The sequence below is a fragment of the Eulemur rufifrons genome, chromosome 30 (genome assembly GCF_041146395.1).
Source record: "Eulemur rufifrons isolate Redbay chromosome 30, OSU_ERuf_1, whole genome shotgun sequence".
NCBI classification, from domain to species: Eukaryota; Metazoa; Chordata; class Mammalia; order Primates; family Lemuridae; genus Eulemur; species Eulemur rufifrons.
In genome coordinates, this window is record NC_091012.1 from 52,100,545 (window position 1) to 52,124,713 (window position 24,169).

The 24,169-nt window shown below is 53.1% G+C and overlaps 1 non-coding gene and 1 pseudogene across 1 annotated transcript; both read left to right on the forward strand.

Moving 5' to 3' along the window:
• Positions 1-1,977: 1,977 nt before the first annotated feature.
• On the forward strand, positions 1,978-2,087 carry LOC138379300 (U6 spliceosomal RNA). The gene has a single exon (XR_011232074.1). It is a non-coding gene; the product is annotated as a U6 spliceosomal RNA (small nuclear RNA).
• Positions 2,088-16,739: 14,652 nt separating this feature from the next.
• LOC138379315 (U6 spliceosomal RNA) lies at positions 16,740-16,837 on the forward strand (annotated as a pseudogene).
• The last annotated feature ends 7,332 nt before the right edge of the window (positions 16,838-24,169 follow it).

Below are 24,169 nucleotides of genomic sequence, written 5' to 3' on the forward strand. Positions count from 1 at the left end.
ACTAGCTCGGAAGCTGCGTACCAGGTGGAAAGAGTCCGGGCTCTGTCTAAGCTTCAACTCAGGTGAAAGTCCACTCCTGCCAGACAGCGTGGCGGGCAGAACCCAGGCTCCGGAGCCAGACTGCTTCAGCTCTTTCCCCAGCTCCACACTGACACTCCACACTGTGACTGTGGCCGCGGTTCCTTGTGCCTCGGTTTCCTTTTCTGTGAAACAGGCATAATGATGATACCCACTGCAGAGAACCCTTGTAAGAGGCAGATAGATGACTCAGGCAAATGCTTAGAACAGGGAGTGCCTGCTACATGTCAGCTGCTATTCTTGTTGCTAACTGTGTGGCCTTAGGCATGTCATTTAACCCCCAGCTGTCATTGAACCTCTCATCCTTCCTCACTAGATTGCTTTAAGGATTCAAAGTGCTGGCACATAATCGGTGCTCAGTAACAGTTCCCTGGGTTCTTTCTATGGTAATAGTGATGTTTTCCATAGAAACACTTACTGTATGCCAGGCAGTTTAGCTTTGACCTTAGTTACCACAGCAACCATGTGAGGAGGTGATGCTGGGAAGCAAGGATCCCTAGCTTATGAGGCAATTGGGGGTCAGAAAGATTGCAAGTGGCCCAAGCGGCATAGACTAAATGGTTGAGCTGAGATTTAGAGTCCTATTTCTTTTTCAAACATTGCCATTGGAGTGGGTGTTGGCCAGTTGTTTGTAAATCTGGTGGCTGGTCCTTTATTGTCACATGGCCTAAGACTGATTCCTGTATGATTATATACCACCTAAGTGCAGGGAGAATGGCTTTCATCCAAACGTCCCAGGTCAGGAGGTGCTGGCGTGGATGGGGAGAGAAAGGAACAGCCATACACCGCTGGGGGGACTGCAAACTAGTACATCCTGTATGGAAAGTGGCATAGAGATACCTGAAGGAACTAAAAGTAGATCTCGCATTGATCCAGCAATCCGTCTACTGGGCATTTGCGCAAAGGACAAAGAGCCATTTCAGGACAAAGACACTTGCACTGGAATGTTTCTGGCAGCAGAATTCACGCGGGGAAAGATGTGTAAACAAGAAGGCAAGTGTCCCCGAATGGGTGAGTGTCCGAATACAGCGCGGGGTGTGTGTAGCACGGAGGGGCAGTGAGCCCTAAGGGAAGAGTGAGGGACTAGGTGGTGTGAGCGGGGGCTGTGAGTGTGAAGCAGGTGCTGAGCGAAGCGTGGGCAGCAGGTGAAAGCAGGAGCAGAGGCGGGGAGCAGTGCGTGGTGAGGGAACGTTGGTGAGTGCGGTGTGTGTAGGGGAGCGTGAGTGCAGGGCCAGGCGTGAGGGTGAGGGTGAGGGTGAGGGTGAGGAGGGTGTGGGTGAGTGGGGAGGTAGGGTTGGAATGGAGAGAGTGTGCGTGTGGGGCCCGGTTGTGAGTTGTGTGAAAGCGATGGAGGTGAGGAAGAGTGTTGTGTGTGCGTGTGATTGTGAGGTGTGAAAAGCAGAGGGATTGGAAAGCAGGTTTGGTGGTTGTGTGAAAATGAGGGGGGAGGGGGAGTTTGCCCGTTTTTTTTTGTGGAGACAGAGTGTCACTCGGCGTCCCGGGTAGAGTGCAGTGAGGGTGGGTCACCGCAAGCTCCAGGTCCTGGGCTGTGAGCGATCCTCCTGCCTCAGCCTCCCGGGTAGCTGGGACTACAGGCGCTTGCCAGAGCGCCCGGCTGGGTTTTGTTGGTTTTTGAGTATTTTTTTGGTCTTTTTTGTAATTTTTTGTTTACGGAGACGGGGTCTCACTGTGCTCAGGCTGGTGTCGAACCGCTGAGCTGCAGCTATCCTCCCGCCGCCTCAGCCTCCCAAGAAGCTGGGACTACAGGCGTGAGCCACCGCGCCCGGCCGGCGTGACGCGGGTTCCCAGTGCTGAAAGCTTCGGGCTGAGGAGCGGCTCTCTGCTGCCCCCTTGTGACTCGCCGACTCCCCACATGCGGGCTCCACGTGGGAAACAAAAGTCGCCTTAGCTTGGGCAGCACATGGACTAAACTGGCAAGAATGCGCAGAAGATAAGCATGGCCCCTGCGCAAGGATCACACGACAATCCGTGATGCATTTTTTTTTTTTTTTAGAAAATGCAGATAAAAATAAATAGGGAAAAAAAAAGTTAACGGTCTCTTCTGTTGCAACAATTTCCTTCTAGGAAAGGTGTGTTCTTGGGAGTAGAATCGGAAACTTATGATTTGGGTGGCCTTTTGTTGCTGCTTTTAGTTTTTTGGTGTTTTTTCAATCTAAAGAAACGATGGGTATCTCTTACAGCAACTAGGACCTTCACAAAGGTGGTGGCAATTGGGAGAGATCTGGAGGGATGACTAGGAGTTTTCCCGGGTGGCCTGGGGCGGTGGCTCAGGCCTGTAATCCTAGCACTCTGGGAGTCGGAGGAGGGGGCCTTGCTTAAGGCCATCATTTGGACACCAGCCTTGTAACAGGAAATGACCTGAGGAAAAAAGGCAAAAAGATGTTTTCCATCTTTTTAAAACTCCCCCCACACTTTCTGAGACTGAAGCCTGGGTCCTCGCCTCAGGCAGGTGGGCGGGAGAAGCCTGGGGAATGAGCCATCCCAGGCCCTGACAGCAGCCTTTCAGGTGCGGGGCTGGCGGAGATCGCAGGCTTTGTCTTTGGCAGAGAGGGGACCATTAGAATAGTTACAACTGTAGCTTGGAACTGAGAGCCCCTCCCTTTAAAAGGTCTGTATTTCTGCTTATGTTGTGGGAAACTTGCCTTTTGAGAGGAGAAAGTCTACCAAACCAAAGTTTCTCCTCCTTAGCTTGCAAAATAATAACCTCTTTACTTCTCTGGAGCCACTTCTTTTCCTTCTGATGGGGCCTCGAGGACGAGTGCTGTACTTGTAGTAACAGCCTGAGCAAAAGCGAGACCCCGTCTCTGCCACTAAGAGAAAAGTCACCCAGGTGTCGTGGCGTGCACCTGTAGTCCCAGCTACTCGGGAGGCTGAGACAGGGTATCGCTTAAGCCCAGGAGTTTGAGGTTGCAGTGAGCTGTGAGGACGCCACCGCACTGTAGCACAGGCCACAAGGTGAGACCCTGTCTCAAAAGAAAATAAGTTTCTGGGACAACTAGAGGGAAGGGCATTCCAAAGACAAGGAAGAGCATGGGCAAAGGAACAGAGATGCGATAGGACATCGTGGGATTTTAAGCTAGGAGAGCAACAGGATCACATTGATTCGTTCTGCCATTAAACACACATGTGTCACGTACTGTGATAGGCGGTGGAAATGACAGCAGAGAAAAATACCAAATCCCTAAACTCATGGCAGTTACATTCTATCTGGGGACGTAGATGTGGAGTAAATGAATATACAATATGTCTATGGCTAAGTACGAAGCTACGGGTTGGAGTAGAGAGGGACCAGACAGTGCTATTTCGGACAGGTTGTTCAAGGAAGGCCTCTCTGACTAGGTGACATTTGAGCAGGACACCATAAACTGGGAAAGCCAGCCTATTCAGTGGATGGCAGAGACTAGGTGGACGCTGGCAGCTTCAAGTGCAAAGGCACTGTGGCCGGAGCAAGCTTGGTGGTTTGTTGGTGTGAGTAGGGAGCAAGAGTGGGGGTGGGGTGGGGTGGTGTTGGTAGGAGATGAGGTGGGTGAGGTAGCGGAGGACTCAGTCATGTTCTCACGCAGGTCCTTGTGGGCCATGGCAGGGAGTGGCGATCTCATTCTAGGTGGGGTGGGATGCTTTGCTGAGACTGCACGTCGACGTGTGAGAGGAAAGACAGGAACTAGGAGACTGGAATGTTTTCACGCGAGCACCTGGGAGGACTTCAGTGAGGACGTGCTGAGGCTCAGAAGCCTGTTAGACCTCCAAGGGGAGCTGTCGAGCGGGCAGCTGGGTCTGTGTGTCTGGAACATAGAGGAGGGGTCAGAGTGGCGGGTGTCTGGGCAGAGGGGATGTTGAAAGGCCTGGGACCGGGTGAGACCCTCACAGAAGGGCGTGCACAGAGAGAAGTGCACAAGCACGAGCCCCGAGACTCTCCAACCTCCTGACTCTAGCCGTGGAGACAGCAGGGCCGGCAGAAGGCACCGGGGACTGACTGGCCGGCCAGGGAGATAACAGGAAAACCGGGAGAGCTCAGTGTCCCGGAAGCCAAGGGAAGCAACAGTCAGAAGGAGGACGGAGTGATCGACTGTGTCCAATGCTGCCAAGAAGATGAGGACTCAGAAGCCCTGCTGAATTTGACAGCAGGAAGGGAGGGCATGGTTGAATGTGGCCCGCCCGGGTTCATGGGTGTGTGGCCCGTGCACTGGAACGGGCCCCACTCTCAGCAGGGTCCTGCAATTGGTCTCGTGCTCTTCTGTGAGCGTCTTCAAATTCTTAGTAACATTTTGCAGTCAATAGGGACCCTCTCCCATGAGATATGTCCACCTAGAAAGGTGACCTTATTTGGCATAATGGACTTCACCAACGTAATGAAGGTAAAGAACTTGTAATGAGATGACATTGGATTAGGGGAGGCCCTAAATCCAATGACAGGTGTCCTAATAAGGAAGAGAAGGGGAAAAGGCACATAGAGAAGGTGACGTGAACAAAAGGCAAAGATTGGAGTGATGTGTCACAGGGCAACGCGCGCCAAGGGTTGCCTGCAGCCACCAGAAGGGGCACGAGAGGCTGGAGCAGATCCTCTCTCAGAGGTTCCAGAAGGGACCCACCCTGCTGAGGCCTTGATTTAAGACCTCTGACCTCTAGCGCTGTGACGGAATAAATTTCTCGGCTTTTATTTTGTTGTTGGTTTGTTAGATTTGAGACACTCTCGTCCTGTTGCCCGGGCTAGAGTGCCGTGGCGTCAGCCTGGCTCACAGCAACCTCAAACTCCTGGGCTCAAGCGATCCTCCCGCCTCAGCCTCCCAGACTGCCGGGATCCCAGGCCTGAGCCACCGTGGCCCCCCCGAAGGTTGTGGGTTTCGAAGAGAGGAAACGTTCCGATAAATGTGAATGTGGATGGCGATGCTCTGTGGGCTGAGTGGGGGTCAGGATTAATGCTGCAGGAACAGAGGAGGATATCTGTTTGAGCAAAGTCCTTGAGTCCTTCAGAGGAGAAGCAATGGCGATTGCATGTGCTCTCACTCACCTGCACCCTGCAGCAGCAGCAGCCCTTGTCGCCGGTGTGCTTACCAAGAGTGTTCCCACCCAATACCTCCCTGGATGCTACAAATGGCCTGGGAGGTAATAAAGGCCTTCTGTTCGTGTCCACTTTGCAGATGAGGAAATAAAGGCTCAGAGAGGTGACGTGACCGCCCAAGGTCACACAGCCAGTGACCAGCAGACCTAGGACTCCAATCACAGTAAGGTGTTTCCCTCTCCTTGGCCGCCTGTGTTAGCAGCTTTGGACGCACAGGGAGTGGGGTAGCAAATTCCTGGGCGAGTCCACTCGTGAGGGTGGAGCCCAATGTCTCTATGAGTGGTGCTAGCTGCTCCTCTCGCGACAGTGATTCAGGCCAGCCCTTGGCAGGACTTGCTCCCCAGAGGCGGCTTCAGAGCTGGCCAGCTGACAGCCCGCCAGGCTCCTGGAGAAGATGACTTGGAGCCCAGAGTTTGGGGAGGGCCCTGCGGGGGCCTGGGGTCCCACAGGTTCAGGCTGTGTGCTTCTGCCTCGGAGAAGACACCTGCGCTGGGAGAGAAAGAAGCCACAGGAAAGGGCTGCCTGGACGAGCGCTAGAATCCTCGGAGGGGATGCTGGGCAGGTTCAGACCGGGGGGGGGGGGGGGGGGGGGCAGGTGGAAGAGCGCCCAGGGACAGCGGCTGTCTCACTGAGGCTGCATGAGGGTGGCAGTTTCAGGTGCTGTTGAAGGAGGGAAGTGACAAGCTGAGCTGAATGACAGGAACGGGTGGGGGTGCAGACCAGGCTCTAGAAGAAACGGCACATGACCCAACCTTCGGTGACAGTGAAGTGAGCAGGGAAATGTCACTTTGAGGCCTGGAAATGGCCAGGGAGGGGTGATAGTGATTCCTGCAGCAGCCTCCTCCTCCACCTGGGAGCCGGGACTGCAGGGCACGGTGGCCAGACCTGCGCCGTCTCAGAAACCTGGGAGCATGTGGACTTGGCCCTCCGTGTGTAGCCACCAAAGTCAAGACCAGGGGCCCGACGTCCCATCCGCAAAGAAGCTGAGGTGTCCACATGCTAGAAAGGGGGCCAGAGGATGGACAGGGACGGCTAGTGCCCTGCAGGACACCTGTCACGGCCCACCAGGCACCAACCCAGAGGGGTGGGGAGCTAAGTGGCCCCAGTTGCACGAGGGGAAGGCTGGATGCTGCTTTCGGAACGACGGCTAAAGAAAGCAAGCTCCAGGGAGAGGAACAGATGAAGCCAGGGCCAGCCAGGAGGTCAGAGCCAAGTAGGATCAGAACACAAAACACCACAAAACCCGACCCCCATCGACTGAGGCTTGGCACAGGCCGGGCATTGTGCCACGTGCTCTTTGGAAGAACTGCCTGCGATCCTAGGACAGTCCCACAGGCAGGTGTAACTATCGTGATCTCCACTTTCTGGAGGGAGAAGCTGAGTTGCAGAGAAAGCAAGAGCCTTCCTTAGGCCACTCAGTCACGTCTCCAAGCTGAGAGTCAGACCAGGTCTGCCTGACTCCAAAGCCCGTTGTGTAAGGTCTCGCCCTCGGGGCTCTCAGAACCATGAGGTGAAACAGAACCTTGTAGCAAGGACAGAGGATTAACAGCCTTCGCGTATTGAGCACCTACTATGTGCCAGCCATTGTTCTAAGAGCTTTCACAGGCAATAACTAATGCATCTCAGTGTGAAGTACGTATTACAACCCTGTGAAGTAAGTATTGTGAATATGATCACTCCCCTTCTACAAATGAGGAGTCTCCTTAGCCCAGAATGAGGCAGGGGGCACAGTTTCTGCAAGGTGCCTAAGGTCCTCGTGTAGTAAAGTTGAAAACTGAACCCCTGCAGGTGGCTCCAGAGCCTGGGTCCTTAAGCACTTGGGCCCTCCCTACAGATGCACCGGCCTTGCAGGATTCCCTTCCACTCCCAGGAAAGGAAAAGCAGCAAGCCCTGGACACGAGGCTCCCCCGCCACAGAGCGCTTGGGACAGGAGGGCTAAGGCTTCTAAGCCGGCTCTGCTAACTGGAGGCCTGCTCCCATCTGTAGGGACAACTGTCCGCTAAGGGGCCACGGCAGCAGCCCCGAGCAGCCAGCAGGCAGCAGCAGGACAAGGGGCACATGGCAAGGCCTCGGCTGGGGGCTGCCCAGGCTGCTGGCACAGCGACAACCGGGACACAAGCCCCCCCCCATCACCTTTGCTTAGGGCCTTTCAATGGGCTCCATGAAGGGGAACCACCCAGGGTGGGGGTCTGAGAGAGTGGCTTGAAGGAGGGAGGTGACAAGAGTGGGGGAGGGCAGTCCGGGCTCTGAAGAAGCTGGCACATGACCTGTCCCTTGTGACGTGGACTGAGTGGAGAAATGCTGCTTCCCGGCCCCTGGCTGAGTGCGTGGGAGGGAAGGTAGGGGCTCCCCCTGGGCAGGCTGGACCCCACTGATGACAGCAAGAGGTGACAAACCTGCCAGAGGCAAGAAGCCCCATCTTCTGCCAGACCCGGCCTGGGTGGCCTGCCTAGGGGGTGGGCGGGTGGAGGAACGGTCAGCAAACACTCCCCACAGGTTCAGTACATGTTAACTCTGATCGGGGATGTTCCATCCTCAAGCTGAGCCAAGTGGGAAGGCGGTGGCTGGGTGCGGTGGCTCACGCCTGCAATCCCGGCACTTTGGGAGGCCGAGGACGGGAGATCACTTGGGGCCAGGAGTTTAAGACTGGACTGGGCAACATGGTGAGGCCCCGTCTCTAGAAAGAAAAATTTTAAAAAAGATTGGCCGGACATGGTGTTGTGGGCCTATACTCCCGGCTACTCAGGAGGCTGAGACAGGAGGATCGGGCTCCCTTGATCCCAGGGGTTCCAGGTTGCAGTGAGCTATGATGTGGCCACTGCACTCCAGCCTTGGTGACAGAGCGAGACCTCATCTCTAAAAGAAATAAAAAAATGAAACAAGACCAAAAAGTAAATAAATAAAACAGAAAAGGAGGTGGCTCCTCCCAGTCCCTAGAGGGAAGGATTCCCAGGACAAGGGTACGTGGCCCGAGGCAGCCTGGGCCTGCGCATCAGCCCTCAGGAAAGCTACTCCTGCAGCTGCAGAATCTGCACCTTCACCGTCTAGCGGCTCTGGGTCCCCACCGGAAAGTCAGCTCCACAAGGGAAGGGCTCCCTCTGTCTAGTCCACTACTGTATCCCCAGCTCTTAGAACAGTGCCTGACACACAGTAGGTGCTGCGTAAGCGTCGTGTGTCATGTGCTGGGGGCTGGCAGCAGGCGCACCCCTGAGAATTGCCTTTAGCCCTTAGGGACTCCCTCAGGCTTTTGCTGGTCACTTTCTGGAAATTGTCAGAATGTATATATATACATTTTTTTTTTTTTGAGACAGAGTCTCACTTTGTTGCCCGGGCTAGAGTGAGTGCCGTGGCATCAGCCTAGCTCACAGCAACCTCAAACTCCTGGGCTCAAGCAATCCTCCTGCCTCAGCCTCCCTAGTAGCTGGGACTACAGGCATGCGCCACCATGCCCGCATAGTTTTTTCTATTTATATTTTTAGTTGGCCAGATAATGTCTTTCTACTTTTAGTAGAGACGGGGTCTCGCTCTTGCTCAGGCTGGTCTGGAACTCCTGACCTCGAGCAATCCTCCCGCCTCGGCCTCCCAGACTGCTAGGATTACAGGGGTGAGCCACCACGCCCGGCCAGAATGTATAATTGCTATCTGATTCATTTTTAGTTTCAAATCCCACAAAAGTAATACAGGAAAACATTTTCCTTACACAAAATGAAAACGTTACCGAGATGCCTGAAGTCTCCTTTGGCACCCGGCCCCATTCCCGGGCCCGCCGGGAATAACCCTCGCTGCAGCCCCTGCCCTGGCTTTGCTGTGATCCTTCAGACTGTGTTCCCTGCAGTCACATCCACACGCATGCACACACAGACACGCCGTGGTGCTTTGGGGATGTTCTTTAACATAAGTTGGATCACACTGTTCTGTCCTTCTGCATCTTGTGGTTGTCACATACCAGTGTGTCTGGGAGATTAGCAAACACTTACTGAGCACCCACCCTGTGCCAGGCACCGCTCTGGGAGCCGGAGAGGCCTTAGTAAACCACATAGACTAAATTTCCTGCCTTCTGGAGCTTACACTCAAGAATAAACACAATAAGTGAGTAAAACATAGAGTTTGCTGGGTTGGCTGACTCCTCAGAGAAAACACAGCAGGGAAGGGAGAGTGGGAAGGCCCCGGCACTAACACCTGAATGAAGCGTGACAGCGAGCCCAACAGACGCCTGGGGAAAGAGCATCCTAGTGCAGGAGCTTGCCTGGCCTGTCAGAGGAATAGCAAGCACGTTAGCCAGTGCCGGCAGCTGAGGGGGTGAGGAGGTGAGTAGTTGAAATGAGGACTTGGGCTTTTGCTTGGGAAAAGGTGGAGCCACTGGGCACTTCTGAGGAGAGAAGAGACAAGATCTGCTTTATGTTTTCCAGGCTCCCCCCGTGAAATCCGGGAGTCCAGCTGGGAGGCTGCGCAGCAACTTGGGCGCGAGATAACGGTGGCTCAGATCGCCGTGAGCGTGGTGAAGGAGGTCAGCAGTGGGTGGGTTCTGGGGACATGTGGAAGGTAGAGCTGACAGGACTGGCTGATGAATTGGATGTAGGGTGTGAGATGGCCCTAAGCTTTTGGCTACATGAGTGCAGGAATGGAATCACCTGCTCTGAAAGGATGAAGACTGTGGGAGGCTCAGGTTTCACCATCAGGGATTTGGTGTTGAGCCTGTTCAGGGTGACCTGGCTATCCAGGGGGTGAGGCCACAGGGGCCATTGGTTATACAAGTCTGCGGTTCAGGATGGAGGTCCTGACTGCAGGTAGCGATGTGGGACTTGTCCCGTACATACAGCAAGAGCCACGTCCAGCATTTACTAAAGCCTGGGTCAGGTTGAGACCACCGGGAAACACTAGGAAGGAAAGGAAGTCTGAGGACACAGCCCTGGGGCACCCCACCATTTAGCAGTCCAGAGATGAGGAGGAGCCCACAAAGGAGACAGAGACCCAGTGAGCTAGGAGGAAAGGCAGGGGGTGCGGTGTCCTGGACGAGCAGGCAGAGGCCAACTGTGTCCATTATGCACATGGGACAAGGCAGAGGAGGATGGAAAGAATCGATCATTGGCTCAACTTACAGCCAAGTTGCTGATGATCTTAAGAAGAACGTTGGTGGAGTGGTGGGGCCAGAAGCTTGATGGGAGTATGTAAAAGAGAGGGTTGGGGGAGGGAGACAGGAGGCAGCAAGTGCAGATAACTCTTTTGAACAGTTTAGAAAAGGGGAAGGAGAGAGATGGGGGAATAGTGAAAGGAAATCATTTTTCTCTTTCTTCAATTGAGAATAAACAGCATATTTGGGCCCTAATAGAAAAGATTGGGTAGAGAAGGACAACCTGATGGTACAGGAGACAGGGGATGTCTCAGTCCATTAGGGCTGCAATAGCAACATACCTGGGACGGGGTAATTTATAAACAACAGAAAGGTACTGCTCATGGCTCTGGAGGTTGGGAAGTTCAAGATCAAGGCACCAGCAGAGGCGCTGTCTGAAGAGGGCCTGTTCCACATAGATGGTGCCTGCTCTGTGTCCTCATATGGTAGAAGGTGCCAAAGGGGCTCGGGTGCTTCCTTCAACCTGTCTTCCAAGGTCACTAATCCCCTTCCTGAGGCCGCCCAACTCATCACTTAATCACCTCCAAATGACCCCACCTCTTTCCAACACATGAGTTTTGGGGAGACACAATCAGATCCCAGCAGGGGACACCTGCTAGAGCAAGGTCTTTGGGTAGGATCCAATGCAGAGATGGAGCAGGGACAGCTCATTGTAGTAACAGGACGTTGCAGAACTTCAGTGTAGACTCTTCAACACTGAAGACTGGAAAAGCCCTTATAAAGGATGCACTCCAACATTCCTTTGCATGCAGGAATCCCCCCGTGCAGCCTCCCAGAAAATACGAGACCACCCTCTGCTTGAACATCTCCAGTGATGACCAACTTACTGTTATCCCAAGCAACCATTTACATTGTGAGACTCCCATAATGGTTAGGTAGCTCCTCTCAGTGGAACTGCGCCAACATCTGCCTCTCTTTCATAGTACCGTTATATATGTGTGTGTGTGTGTGTGTGTGTGTGTGTGCATGACTGTGTATACTGCGTCATAGTGAAATATGCATTTCTCAGTATGGGTCACATCAAAAATATTTCACAGACACTGCACTAACTACCACAGGGGCCGAGGAGACTCAGGGCCTCTTCTCTGTCCCTGGCATGCAGAGTGTTCATTTCCTCTGATTCCTCTGACAGACAATGAGGCCTCTAGAGGACACGTGACACCTCCCTGCCTCCCTGTGCCTGTCCAGCTCCCGTGTGTCCCCAACACAGCAGCCAGGGAACAGGTATGGAGGCTGACACCTGTGATCCTAGCACTTTGCCGGCCAAGGCCGGAGGATTACTTGCGGCCAGGAGTTTGAGACCAGCCTGATCATTATTGCAAGACTCTTTGTCTACAAAGAATTTTGGAAAGAAAGCCAGCCAGGTGTGGTGGTGCACGCCTGCACTCCTAGTTCCTCTTGAGGTGAGGCAAGAGCATCCCTTGAGCCCCGGGACTTAAGGTTACAGTGAGCTATGATCATGCCATTGCACTCCAGGTGGGCATCAGAGTGAGACCCCACGTCAAAAACAAAAAAAGAAAGAAAAGAAAACTACATCAGGCAAGGGACCTTTCCAAACCACAAGTATGTCACTGCTCTGTGAGAAAACTGTGCACATAAGCCTCTTCCTTGTCCGGTAACAGTGTCCAAGCTCGACAGTAGGTGCATGCCTCACCCCTCCAGCCTCTTCTCCCGGCAATGCCAACCGTGTACAGCACAGCAGAACTCCCCGCGGTTCCTCCACGCTCCGTGCAGGTTCCTGTCTCTGTGCTTGGCTCACGGTGTTCCTTCTTCAAAAGCCCTTCCTTCGTAGTCCCCTACCCCAGTGACCTGGGTAGGTCCTCCTCATTCTTCAAGAGTGGGCGCAGGGGCACATCCCCTCCACCCCCAGGCTGGTCAGGTCCCCTCCCCCGGGCTCTCACAGCACCCAATGCTTACGCCTCTCAGAGCGCTTATCATGCTGCCTGTAATCTCCTGCTTGTCTGTCACCCCAGTCAAGGACAGGGACCGTGTCAGTCCTAGTCTCCACTCTACCCGCAGCTGCTAGCACTGGGCCTGGCACACGGTGTGCACTGCAGAAATAGGGAGTCAACAGAATGGAGCTGGCGAACATGAAGCCAGGGAGGCTCAGGGAGGAGCTGTGCATTCACCCTGACACCGCCGCCACTCACTGTCAACACAAGCCTGGCTGTCCTGCCAGTCATAGCCCAACCTAGCTCTGGCCTCATCCCTAATGAAGGGGGACTGGGCGCTGGCGTGTGATGTGAGGGACACCTGAAAGAGTCTCCCATCTCCCACATAGCTCCCACCTCCTAACGCGGCTCAAGTGTGACTGATGCCACTTCCTTTCTCATATTATTTATTTTTCCTATGGATGCAAGGTCTGACTCCACAGCCCTCCTGGGCTAAAGCGACCCTGCCCCCTCTGCGTCCCAGGTAGCCGGGATTACCGACACACACCTGCCCACCCTACCGGTTTCCACTTCTCTGATGCAAGCACTACTGGGAGAGGGAGCTCGTTCAACTAGTAGTTAGTCTTGGACCCCATATGTTACTGCATGTCCCAGCTCTGCTCTAGCCAGGACAGTTCACTGGGTCCTAGGTGGCAGATGCCATGGTAGAGATTCACGAAAAGGAAAACAATGTTTTTTCATTCCTTCCTGCCACAAATATTCATCGAGAAGCTGCTGTGTCCCCAGCACTGTCCTGGGAACTGGGGACACACAGGTGGGAGGGACTGACACCATCCCAGCCCTACAGGAGCTTACCATTTAGTAGAGGCCGATGATCAAGAATGACATAAAACATGTAAAGTTACAACCATAATCGGGTCTAGGAAGGAGAGTTGGCTGAGAGCACATGATAGGGGAACCCTCGGGCCTTTTCTGAGGCTGTGGCCGTGGGGCTGACATGTAAGGGATGAGTAGGTGTGAGCGGGCAAAGACAGGTTTCATAGAAAGAGGACAGGCCTGCAAGGTGGCTCACATCTGTAATCCCAGCACGTTGGGAAGCCAAGGGCGGAAGATCCCTTGAGGCCAGGAGTTCAAGATCACCCTGGGAAACACAGTGAGTCCTTGTCCCTACAAAACACTTTTTTAAAGAAATTTTTTTTTAAAACGCAGTGGACAGTATATGCAAAGGTCCCGGGGTAGGAGGGAACAGAGCATGTAGGAGACACGAAAAGGATGCCAATGAAAAGAATCAGAGTCAGTCCTGAGAGCAAAGGGGAGCCGAGGGGTGACAAGGCTGGAGAAGGAACAGAGCCACACCACGCAGTCCTCAGAGGCCAGGCCAAGAATTGTGACCTTTATCTGAACATGCAGGGAAAGCCCTGAAGTAGTTTCAGCAGGGAAACCAGTTCAGGGACCATCGTGAAATGCCAGTCACGAAGATGAGGACAATGGTGACCCTGGGGATGGAGGGAGGAGGGCAGAGTTCGGAGACCCGAAGGAGATCCACAGCCACAGAACGTGGTGGGGAGGTAAGTAGAGGGTAGGGAAGAGGCTGGAGATCTGGATGCCGGCAGGGCCAGAGGTCTGGCGGGAGCGGTCAGGTGTCGGTTCTGTGCATGCTGAGTGGGACAGGTGTTTGACACGCTCAGGCTGAGACGTCACAGAGGCAGCCAGATACACGGGTCTGGAGTCAGAGGCACATTGGCCTGGGGATGTAACTTTGGCAGTCAGTGGCATGTAGGTGACACGGAACCTGGGAAGAGGACAGAGAGAAGAGGGAGGAGGACAGAGAGGGGAAGAAAGGAAGGCCCAGGACCAAGACTTGAGGCCCATCTGCATTTAGTAGCCTGGGAGAGAATATTGAGGCTGCAAAGAAGACAGAGCCGCAGTCAGAGAGGGGGGAGGAACCCGAGGTGGGGTCGTGTCACAGAAGTAGAGGATGTTGGACTGTAGTGGGGTCGAGGTGGGGTGTTGGTTTCCATTTCCATGAAAGTCTTGAGGCGGCCTCTGGCAAGCCGGTGTAACAGAAGAAAGGGCCTGAAAATGTGACAAAAATGTTTTCTGTCTCTTTAAAACATCCCCCACTCCTTTTGGAGAACAAGGACCTGCATCCCTGCCTAAGGCCAGGGTGTTGGTGGAGTGGGGGATATCTTTTGTCCTTTGTGCTCCAGGAGATGGCTCTGCAGTACTGGCACCTGCCCGGGACCTGGGCCTGGCAGTAGAAGGTCCTGGAAGTCCTGGAGGTCCGGGTGGGCCTCCCAGGGAGTCGGAGGTCATGGCGTTTTCTTGGACAGAGGTGGAATAATCAAGAGTCATCAACTATAGTTGAGCAGCAGTTGCCTGAAGCTGAATGGCCCCCTTTAAAAGCTCTGTATTGCTGCTTATTGTTAGGACAATGGCATTTCAACCATGATCCTCCATCCTCTTTAGTATCCAGCAAATTAATATACTACTCTTTCCATTTCCTGAAATCCCTTGTTCTCATTCTTCTTATGAGGCCTGAGGACAAGTGCGGAGCTCTCGGTCACGCTAGCTGGGAAGCTGCGAACCACGGTGGAAAGAGCCCGGGCTCTGTCTCAGCTTGAGCTCAGGTGAAAGTCCACCCCTGCAGGACGGCGTGGAGGGCAGAACCCAGGCTCCGGAGCCAGACTGCTTCAGCTCTTACCCCCGCTCCACACTTACACTCCACACTGTGACTGTGGCCGCGGTTCCTTGTGCCTCGGTTTCCTTTTCTGTCAAACAGGCATAATGATGATACCCACTGCAGAGAACCCTTGTAAGAGGCAGATAGATGACTCAGGCAAATGCTTAGAACAGGGAGTGCCTGCTACATGTCAGCTGCTATTCTTGTTGCTAACTGTGTGGCCTTAGGCATGTCATTTAACCCCCAGCTGTCATTGAACCTCTCATCCTTCCTCACTAGATTGCTTTAAGGATTCAAAGTGCTGGCACATAATCGGTGCTCAGTAACAGTTCCCTGGGTTCTTTCTATGGTAATAGTGATGTTTTCCATAGAAACACTTACTGTATGCCAGGCAGTTTAGCTTTGACCTTAGTTACCACAGCAACCATGTGAGGAGGTGATGCTGGGAAGCAAGGATCCCTAGCTTATGAGGCAATTGGGGGTCAGAAAGATTGCAAGTGGCCCAAGCGGCATAGACTAAATGGTTGAGCTGAGATTTACAGTCCTATTTCTTTTTCAAACATTGCCATTGGAGTGGGTGTTGGCCAGTTGTTTGTAAATCTGGTGGCTGGTCCTTTATTGTCACATGGCCTAAGACTGATTCCTGTATGATTATATACCACCTAAGTGCAGGGAGAATGGCTTTCATCCAAACGTCCCAGATCAGGAGGTGCTGGCGTGGATGGGGAGAGAAAGGAACAGCCATACACCGCTGGGGGGACTGCAAACTAGTACATCCTGTATGGAAAGTGGCATAGAGATACCTGAAGGAACTAAAAGTAGATCTCGCATTGATCCAGCAATCCGTCTACTGGGCATTTGCGCAAAGGACAAAGAGCCATTTCAGGACAAAGACACTTGCACTGGAATGTTTCTGGCAGCAGAATTCACGCGGGGAAAGATGTGTAAACAAGAAGGCAAGTGTCCCCGAATGGGTGAGTGTCCGAATACAGCGCGGGGTGTGTGTAGCACGGAGGGGCAGTGAGCCCTAAGGGAAGAGTGAGGGACTAGGTGGTGTGAGCGGGGGCTGTGAGTGTGAAGCAGGTGCTGAGCGAAGCGTGGGCAGCAGGTGAAAGCAGGAGCAGAGGCGGGGAGCAGTGCGTGGTGAGGGAACGTTGGTGAGTGCGGTGTGTGTAGGGGAGCGTGAGTGCAGGGCCAGGCGTGAGGGTGAGGGTGAGGGTGAGGGTGAGGGTGAGGAGGGTGTGGGTGAATGGGGAGGTAGGGCTGGAATGGAGAGAGTGTGCGTGTGGGGCCCGGTTGTGAGTTGTGTGAAAGCGATGGAGGTGAGGAAGAGTGTTGTGTGTGCGTGTGATTGTGAGGTGTGAAAAGCAGAGGGATTGGAAAGCAGGTTTGGTGGTTGTGTGAAAATGAGGGGGGAGGGGGAGTTTGCCCGTTTTTTTTTGTGGAGACAGAGTGTCACTCGGCGTCCCGGGTAGAGTGCAGTGAGGGTGGGTCACCGCAAGCTCCAGGTCCTGGGCTGTGAGCGATCCTCCTGCCTCAGCCTCCCGGGTAGCTGGGACTACAGGCGCTTGCCAGAGCGCCCAGCTGGGTTTTGTTGGTTTTTGAGTATTTTTTTGGTCTTTTTTGTAATTTTTTGTTTACGGAGACGGGGTCTCACTGTGCTCAGGCTGGTGTCGAACCGCTGAGCTGCAGCTATCCTCCCGCCGCCTCAGCCTCCCAAGAAGCTGGGACTACAGGCGTGAGCCACCGCGCCCGGCCGGCGTGACGCGGGTTCCCAGTGCTGAAAGCTTCGGGCTGAGGAGCGGCTCTCTGCTGCCCCCTTGTGACTCGCCGACTCCCCACATGCGGGCTCCACCTGGGAAACAAAAGTCGCCTTAGCTTGGGCAGCACACAGACTAAACTGGCAAGAATGCGCAGAAGATAAGCAAGGCCCCTGCGCAAGGATCACACGACAATCCGTGATGCATTTTTTTAGAAAATGCAGATAAAAATAAATAGGGAATAAAATGTTAAGGGTCTCTTCTGTTGCAACAATTTCCTTCTAGGAAAGGTGTGTTCTTGGGAGTAGAAAGGCAAACCTATGATTTGGGTGGCCTTTTGTTGCTGCTTTTAGTTTTTTGGTGTTTTTTCAATATAAAGAAACGATGGGTATCTCTTACAGCAACTAGGACCTTCACAAAGGTGGTGGCAATTGGGACAGATCTGGAGGGATGACTAGGAGTTTTCCCGGGTGGCCTGGGGCGGTGGCTCAGGCCTGTAATCCTAGCAGTCTGGGAGTCGGAGGAGGGGACCTTGCTTAAGGCCATCATTTGGAGACCAGCCTTGTAACAGGAAATGACCTGAGGAAAACAAGGCCAAAAGATGTTTTCCATCTTTTTAAAACTCCCCCCACTCTTTCTGAGAGGGAAGCCTAGGTCCTCGCCATGGCAGGTGGGCGGGAGCAGTCTGGGGAATGAGCCATCCCAGGCCCTGACACCAGCCTTTCGGGTGCGGGGCTGGCGGAGATCGCAGGCTTTGTCTTTGGCAGAGAGGGGACCATTAGAATAGTTACAACCGTAGCCTGGCACTGAGGGCCCCTCCCTTTAAAAGGTCTGTATTTCTGCTTATGTTGCGGGAAACCTGCCTTTTGAGAGTAGAAAGTCTACCATTTCTCCTCCTTAGCTTGCAAAATAATAAACTCTTTCCTTCTCTGGATCCACTTCTTTTCCTTCTGATGGGGCCTCGAGGACGAGTGCTGTACTTGTAGTAACAGCCTGAGCAAAAGCGAGACCCCGTCTCTGCCACTAAGAGAAAAGTCACCCAGGTGTGGTGGCGTGCACCTGTAGTCCCAGCTACTCGGGAGGCTGAGACAGGGTATGGCTTAAGCCCAGGAGCTTGAGGTTGCAGTGAGTTGTGACGACGCCACCGCACTGTAGCACAGGCCACAAGATGAGACCGTCCCTCAAAAGAAAATAGGTTTCTGGGACAACTAGGGAGAAGGGCATTCCAAAGACAAGGAAGAGCATGGGCAAAGGCACAGAGATGCGATAGGACATCGTGGGATTTTAAGCTAGGAGAGCAACAGGATCACATTGATTCGTTCTGCCATTGAACACACATGTGTCACCTACTGTGCTAGGCGGTGGAAATGACAGCAGAGAAAAATACCAAATCCCTAAACTCATGGCAGTTACATTCTATCTGGGGACATAGATGTGGAGTAAATGAATATACAATATGTCTATGGCTAAGTGTGAAGCTAGGGGTTGGAGTAGAGAGGGACCAGACAGTGCTATTTCAGACAGGTTGTTCAAGGAAGGCCTCTCTGACTAGGTGACATTTGAGCAGGACACCATAAACTGGGAAAGCCAGCCTATTCAGTGGATGGGAGAGACTAGGTGGACGCTGGCAGCTTCAAGTGCAAAGGCCCTGTGGCCGGAGCAAGCTTGGTGGGCTGTGGGTGTGAGTAGGGAGCAAGAGTGGGGGTGGGGTGGGGTGGTGTTGGTAGGAGATGAGGTGGGTGAGCTAGCAGAGGAATCAGCCATATTCTCACGCAGGGCCTTGTGGGCCATGGCAGGGAGTGGCGATCTGATTCTAGGTGGGATGGGAAGCTTTGCTGAGACTGCACGTCGACGTGTGAGAGGAAAGACAGGAACTAGGAGACTGGAATGTTTTCACGCGAGCACCTGGGAGGACTTCAGTGAGGACGTGCTGAGGCTCAGAAGCCTGTTAGACCTCCAAGGGGAGCTGTTGAGCGGGCAGCTGGGTCTGTGTGTCTGGAACTCAGAGGAGGGGTCAGAGTGGCGGGTGTCTGGGCAGAGGGGATGTTGAAAGGCCTGGGACCGGGTGAGACCCTCACAGAAGGGCGTGCACAGAGAGAAGTGCACAAGCACGAGCCCCGAGACTCTCCAACCTCCTGACTCTAGCCGTGGAGACAGCAGGGCCGGCAGAAGGCACCGGGGACTGACTGGCCGGCCAGGGAGACAACAGGAAAACCGGGAGAGCTCAGTGTCCCGGAAGCCAAGGGAAGCAACAGTCAGAAGGAGGATGGAGTGATCGACTGTGTCCAACGCTGCCAAGACGCCCAGTAAGACGAAGACCAGAAGCCCCACCCAATTTGATGGCACGAAGGGAAGACATGGATGCCGTTGGCATGCCTGGCTTCATGGGTGTGTGGCCCGTGCAGTTGTACAGGGCCCCACTCTCAGCAGGGTCCTGCAATTGGTCTCGTGCTCTTCTGTGAGCGTCTTCAAATTCTTAGTAACATTTTGCAGTCAATAGGGACCCTGTCCCACGAGATATGTCCACCCAGAAGGTGACCTTATTTGGGACAAGGGTCTTTGCCGTTGTGGTTAAGGTGATGAACTTGTGGTGAGGTCATACTCCATTAGGGAATGCCCTCAATCCAGTGACAAGCGTCCTAATAAGTGAACAGAAGGGAAAAAGACGCGGAACGTTGCTGAGGGGAAGAGGAGGCCAAGATTGGAGTGATGTGTCACAGGCCAATGTGCGCCAAGGGTTGCCTGGAGCCACCAGCAGCTGGATGAGAGGGTGGAACAGATTCTGGCTCAGAGCCTCCAGAAGGAACCCGACCTGGTGATGTTTTGATTCTTGTCATGTGACCTGTAGAGCTGTGAGAGAGTAACTTTGTGTTGTCTTAAGCTGCCCAATTCATCGCAATTTGTTGCAGTAACTCTAGGAAACAAATACAGTTTTGAATACGGGCCCCTACGTTTTCCCTTTGCACTGGGACCCGCAAGTCATGTATGTGGTCCTGTCCTGGCATGTGTGCGTTCTGAGGCTTGGGAGGGTGTGAGCTTATTGGAATGTGTCCATGGGACAAGGTGGGTAGTGAGGAAGTAGAGACTGCCAGGAGAGGGAAGTTGAAATCCAGGGCATTTGGCTACAAAGGAAGACACAGAAATGGGGTGGTTGGTAGATGGGGATAGTGAGCTAAGAAGGCTATGGGTTTGAGGTCTTTGTTTTTTTTGTTTTTTTTTTTTTGAGACAGGGTCTCCCTCTGTTGCCTGGCTCTAGTGCAGTGGTGTCATCACAGCTCACTGCAGCCTCAAACTCCTGGGCTCAAGCGATCCTCCTCACTCAGCCTCCCGAGGAGCTGGGACTACAGACGTGAGCCACCATGCTTGGCTAATTTTTGTGTTTCGGGTAAAAACGGAGTCTCGCTTTAGCTGAGCTGTTATTTGTATATATGCATGGGGTATAAGTGCAAGTTTTACACTGATCTATTCTACTGTGCTGATGCCCTATGTCAGGGCCTCAGTGCATCCCTGACTGAAACAGCGCACATTGTACCCAGCAAACATCCTCCCTTCGTCCACCCCTGGCCCCTCCGAGTCTCCACTGTCCCTCAGTCCACACCCTGCTTCCAAGTGCACACATTATTTAGCTCCCACTTATGAGTGACAACGTGCAGTATTTGCCTGTCTGTGCCTGACGTGTTTCACTGAAGGTACCGGCCTCCAGTTCCACCCCTGTTGCTTCAAAAGACATGACTTCTTCCTTCTTGATGGCCGAAAACTATGCCATTGTGTATATGTACCACGTTTTCTTTATCCAGTCCTCCACTGATGGGTAGGGTGCTTATGTGTCTGTAGTGTGTGGAATAGTGCTGTGACTCACACGCCAGTGCAGGCATCTGGTTAGTACACGGGCTCCTTTCCCCGGGTAGATCCCCGGTAGTGGGATGGCTGGATCATGTGGGAGGGCTCCTTTTAGTTCCTTGAGACATCTCCACACTGGCCTGGACTAATCTACATTCCCACAGGCAGTGTGCAAGAGCTCCCTTTCATTGGCATCCTTGCCAGCATCTCTACATCGCCTGCTCTGTATGTCAGTGTCTGTGTGCACTGACACACAGATATCCTCTTCTGTTCCTGCAGCATTAATCCTGACCCCCACTCAGCCCACAGAGCATCGCAATCCACATTCACATATTTCGGAACGTTTCCTCTCTTCGAAACCCGCAACCTTCAGGGGGGCCACGGTGGCTCAGGCCTGGGATCCCGGCAGTCTGGGAGGCTGAGGCGGGAGGATCGCTTGAGCCCAGGAGTTTGAGGTTGCTGTGAGCCAGGCTGACGCCACGGCACTCTAGCCCGGGCAACATAGTGAGATTCTGTCTCAAATCTAACAAACCAACAACAAAATAAAAGCCGAGAAATTTATTCCGTCACAGCGCTAGAGGTCAGAGGTCTTAAATCAAGGCCTCAGCAGGGTGGGTCCCTTCTGGAACCTCTGAGAGAGGATCTGCTCCAGCCTCTCGTGCCCCTTCTGGTGGCTGCAGGCAACCCTTGGCGCGCGTTGCCCTGTGACACATCACTCCAATCTTTGCCTTTTGTTCACGTCACCTTCTCTATGTGTCTTTTCCCCTTCTCTTCCTTATTAGGACACCTGTCATTGGATTTAGGGCCTCCCCTAATCCAATGTCATCTCATTACAAGTTCTTTACCTTCATTACGTTGGTAAAGTCCATTATGCCAAATAAGGTCACCTATCTACGTGGACATATCTCGTGGGACAGGGTCCCTATTGACTGCAAAATGTTACTAAGAATTTGAAGACGCTCACAGAAGAGCACGAGACCAATTGCAGGACCCTGCTGAGAGTGGGGCCCTGTACAACTGCACGGGCCACACACCCATGAAGCCAGGCATGCCAACGGCATCCATGTCTTCCCTTCCTGCCATCAAATTGGGTGGGGCTTCTGGTCTTCGTCTTACTGGGCGTCTTGGCAGCGTTGGACACAGTCGATCACTCCATCCTCCTTCTGACTGTTGCTTCCCTTGGCTTCCGGGACACTGAGCTCTCCCGGTTTTCCTGTTGTCTCCCTGGCCGGCCAGTCAGTCCCCGGTGCCTTCTGCCGGCCCTGCTGTCTCCACGGCTAGAGTCAGGAGGTTGGAGAGTCTCGGGGCTCGTGCTTGTGCACTTCTCTCTGTGCACGCCCTTCTGTGAGGGTCTCACCCGGTCCCAGGCCTTTCAACATCCCCTCTGCCCAGACACCCGCCGCTCTCACCCCTCCTCTATGTTCCAGACACACAGACCCAGCTGCCCGCTCAACAGCTCCCCTTGGAGGTCTAACAGGCTTCTGAGCCTCAGCACGTCCTCACTGAAGTCCTCCCAGGTGCTCGCGTGAAAACATTCCAGTCACCTAGTTCCTGTCTTTCCTCTCACACGTCGACGTGCAGTCTCAGCAAAGCTTCCCACCCCACCTAGAATGAGATCGCCACTCCCTGCCATGGCCCACAAGGCCCTGCATGAGAACATGACTGATTCCTCTGCTAGCTCACCCACCTCATCTCCTACCAACACCACCCCACCCCACCCCCACTCTTGCTCCCTACTCACACCCACAGCCCGCCAAGCTTGCTCCGGCCACAGGGCCTTTGCACTTGAAGCTGCCAGCGTCCACCTAGTCTCTCCCATCCACTGAATAGGCTGGCTTTCCCAGTTTATGGTGTCCTGCTCAAATGTCACCTAGTCAGAGAGGCCTTCCTTGAACAACCTGTCTGAAATAGCACTGTCTGGTCCCTCTCTACTCCAACCCCTAGCTTCGCACTTAGCCATAGACATATTGTATATTCATTTACTCCACATCTATGTCCCCAAATAGAATGTAACTGCCATGAGTTTAGGGATTTGGTATTTTTCTCTGCTGTCATTTCCACCGCCTAGCACAGTAGGTGACACATGTGTGTTCAATGGCAGAACGAATCAATGTGATCCTGTTGCTCTCCTAGCTTAAAATCCCACGATGTCCTATCGCATCTCTGTGCCTTTGCCCATGCTCTTCCTTGTCTTTGGAATGCCCTTCCCCGTAGTTGACCCGGCACACTACCATGCCCGGCTAATTTTTCTATTTTTAGTAGAGACGGGGTCTTGCTCTTACTCAGGCTGGTCTCTAACTCCTGACCTCAAGCCATCCTCCCGCCTCGGCCTCTCAGAGTGCTAGGATTACAGGCGTGAGCCACCGTGCCCAGCCAAATGAAGCTTCTTAACATGTATGTATCTTTTATGTTCAATGAGATCTAATAAAATACTATTTTGAAAATCACGATTTTATTTTTTTTATTATTTTTTTACCCTAGTCAAGTGCAGTCGTGAGAAGGAGAAAAATAGTAGAACAGAAACCACATGATTTTTTTTTTTTTTTTTTTTTTTTTAGACAGAGTCTCACTCTGTTGCCTGGGCCAGAGTGCCGTGGCATCAGCCCAGCTCACAGCAACCTCAAACTCCTGGGCTCAAGCAATGCTCCTGCCTCAGCCTCCTGAGTAGCTGGGACTACAGGCATACGCCACCATACCTGGTTAATTTTTTCTATATATTTTTTAGTTGTCCAAATAATTTCTTTCTATTTTTTAGTAGTGACGGGGTCTCGCTCTTGCAGAGGCCGGTCTCGAACTCCTGACCTCGTGCGATCCTCCTGCCTCGGCCTCCCAGTGTGCTAGGATTACAGGCATGAGCAACTGTGCCCGGCATGATTTTTAGTGATTTTTTAAAAAAAATTTTACAAAAATATCTGTCCAGGACAGGTTGGAACTTTACAAAATTAAAAAAATAATTAACTGGTCTTTTACCACAAGTATAGCTTGACAAGCACTGGCCTAGACAAATCTTGTCCACTATGCCTGCCCACGGTCTGTCATTTTGAGAGTGTGAGTGGTCAACTCCAAGCCAGACGAGCAGTGAGCTGCCTGCAAATGGTTGCCAAAGGATTACGGGAGAGATTTGATTCATCCCAAGTTGAACCTGAAGCTGAGGGTTTGTGAAAGACAGTAAGGCCTGATCTTGTTCCTGTTGGGAGGTCCCCAAGAAGAATGAAGTGATTGGCTTTAAAGGACAATGATTCCAGTTATAAAGATCCAGCAAGCTTCTCCTTTCAAGGGCTCCATCAGTACTGCTCCAACTGACTGTCAATCAACAGAGGGCATCCACGTGCCACCCTCCAGATCCAGAGATGCCACTGCTGTTCTCGGTTTCAGTAGGCATTGCCATCTCTTCAGATACAGCTGGACACGACTCAGGTAACTGCTGTGAGACAGGGCAGTCAGGAAATGGGAACTAAAACTGGATTGCAAAGTGAGTTTTAGGGGGCTAAGGTTTTAGGAAGGTGACCAGACTCCACTTTTGCCCTTCCACCTTCTGCTAGTGCAGATGCTACCCACCCCAGCTCTGCTTCCTCCCGGCAGCTCTGCTTGACCACTCTGGTCCTAATCGCTTTCCCCTTCACGGCATCCTTGTAGTCTGTAACACCCAACCTGACACTGTATCCTGTACTACCCTGAGTAGTTCTCAAATTACTTCTGTCTCAA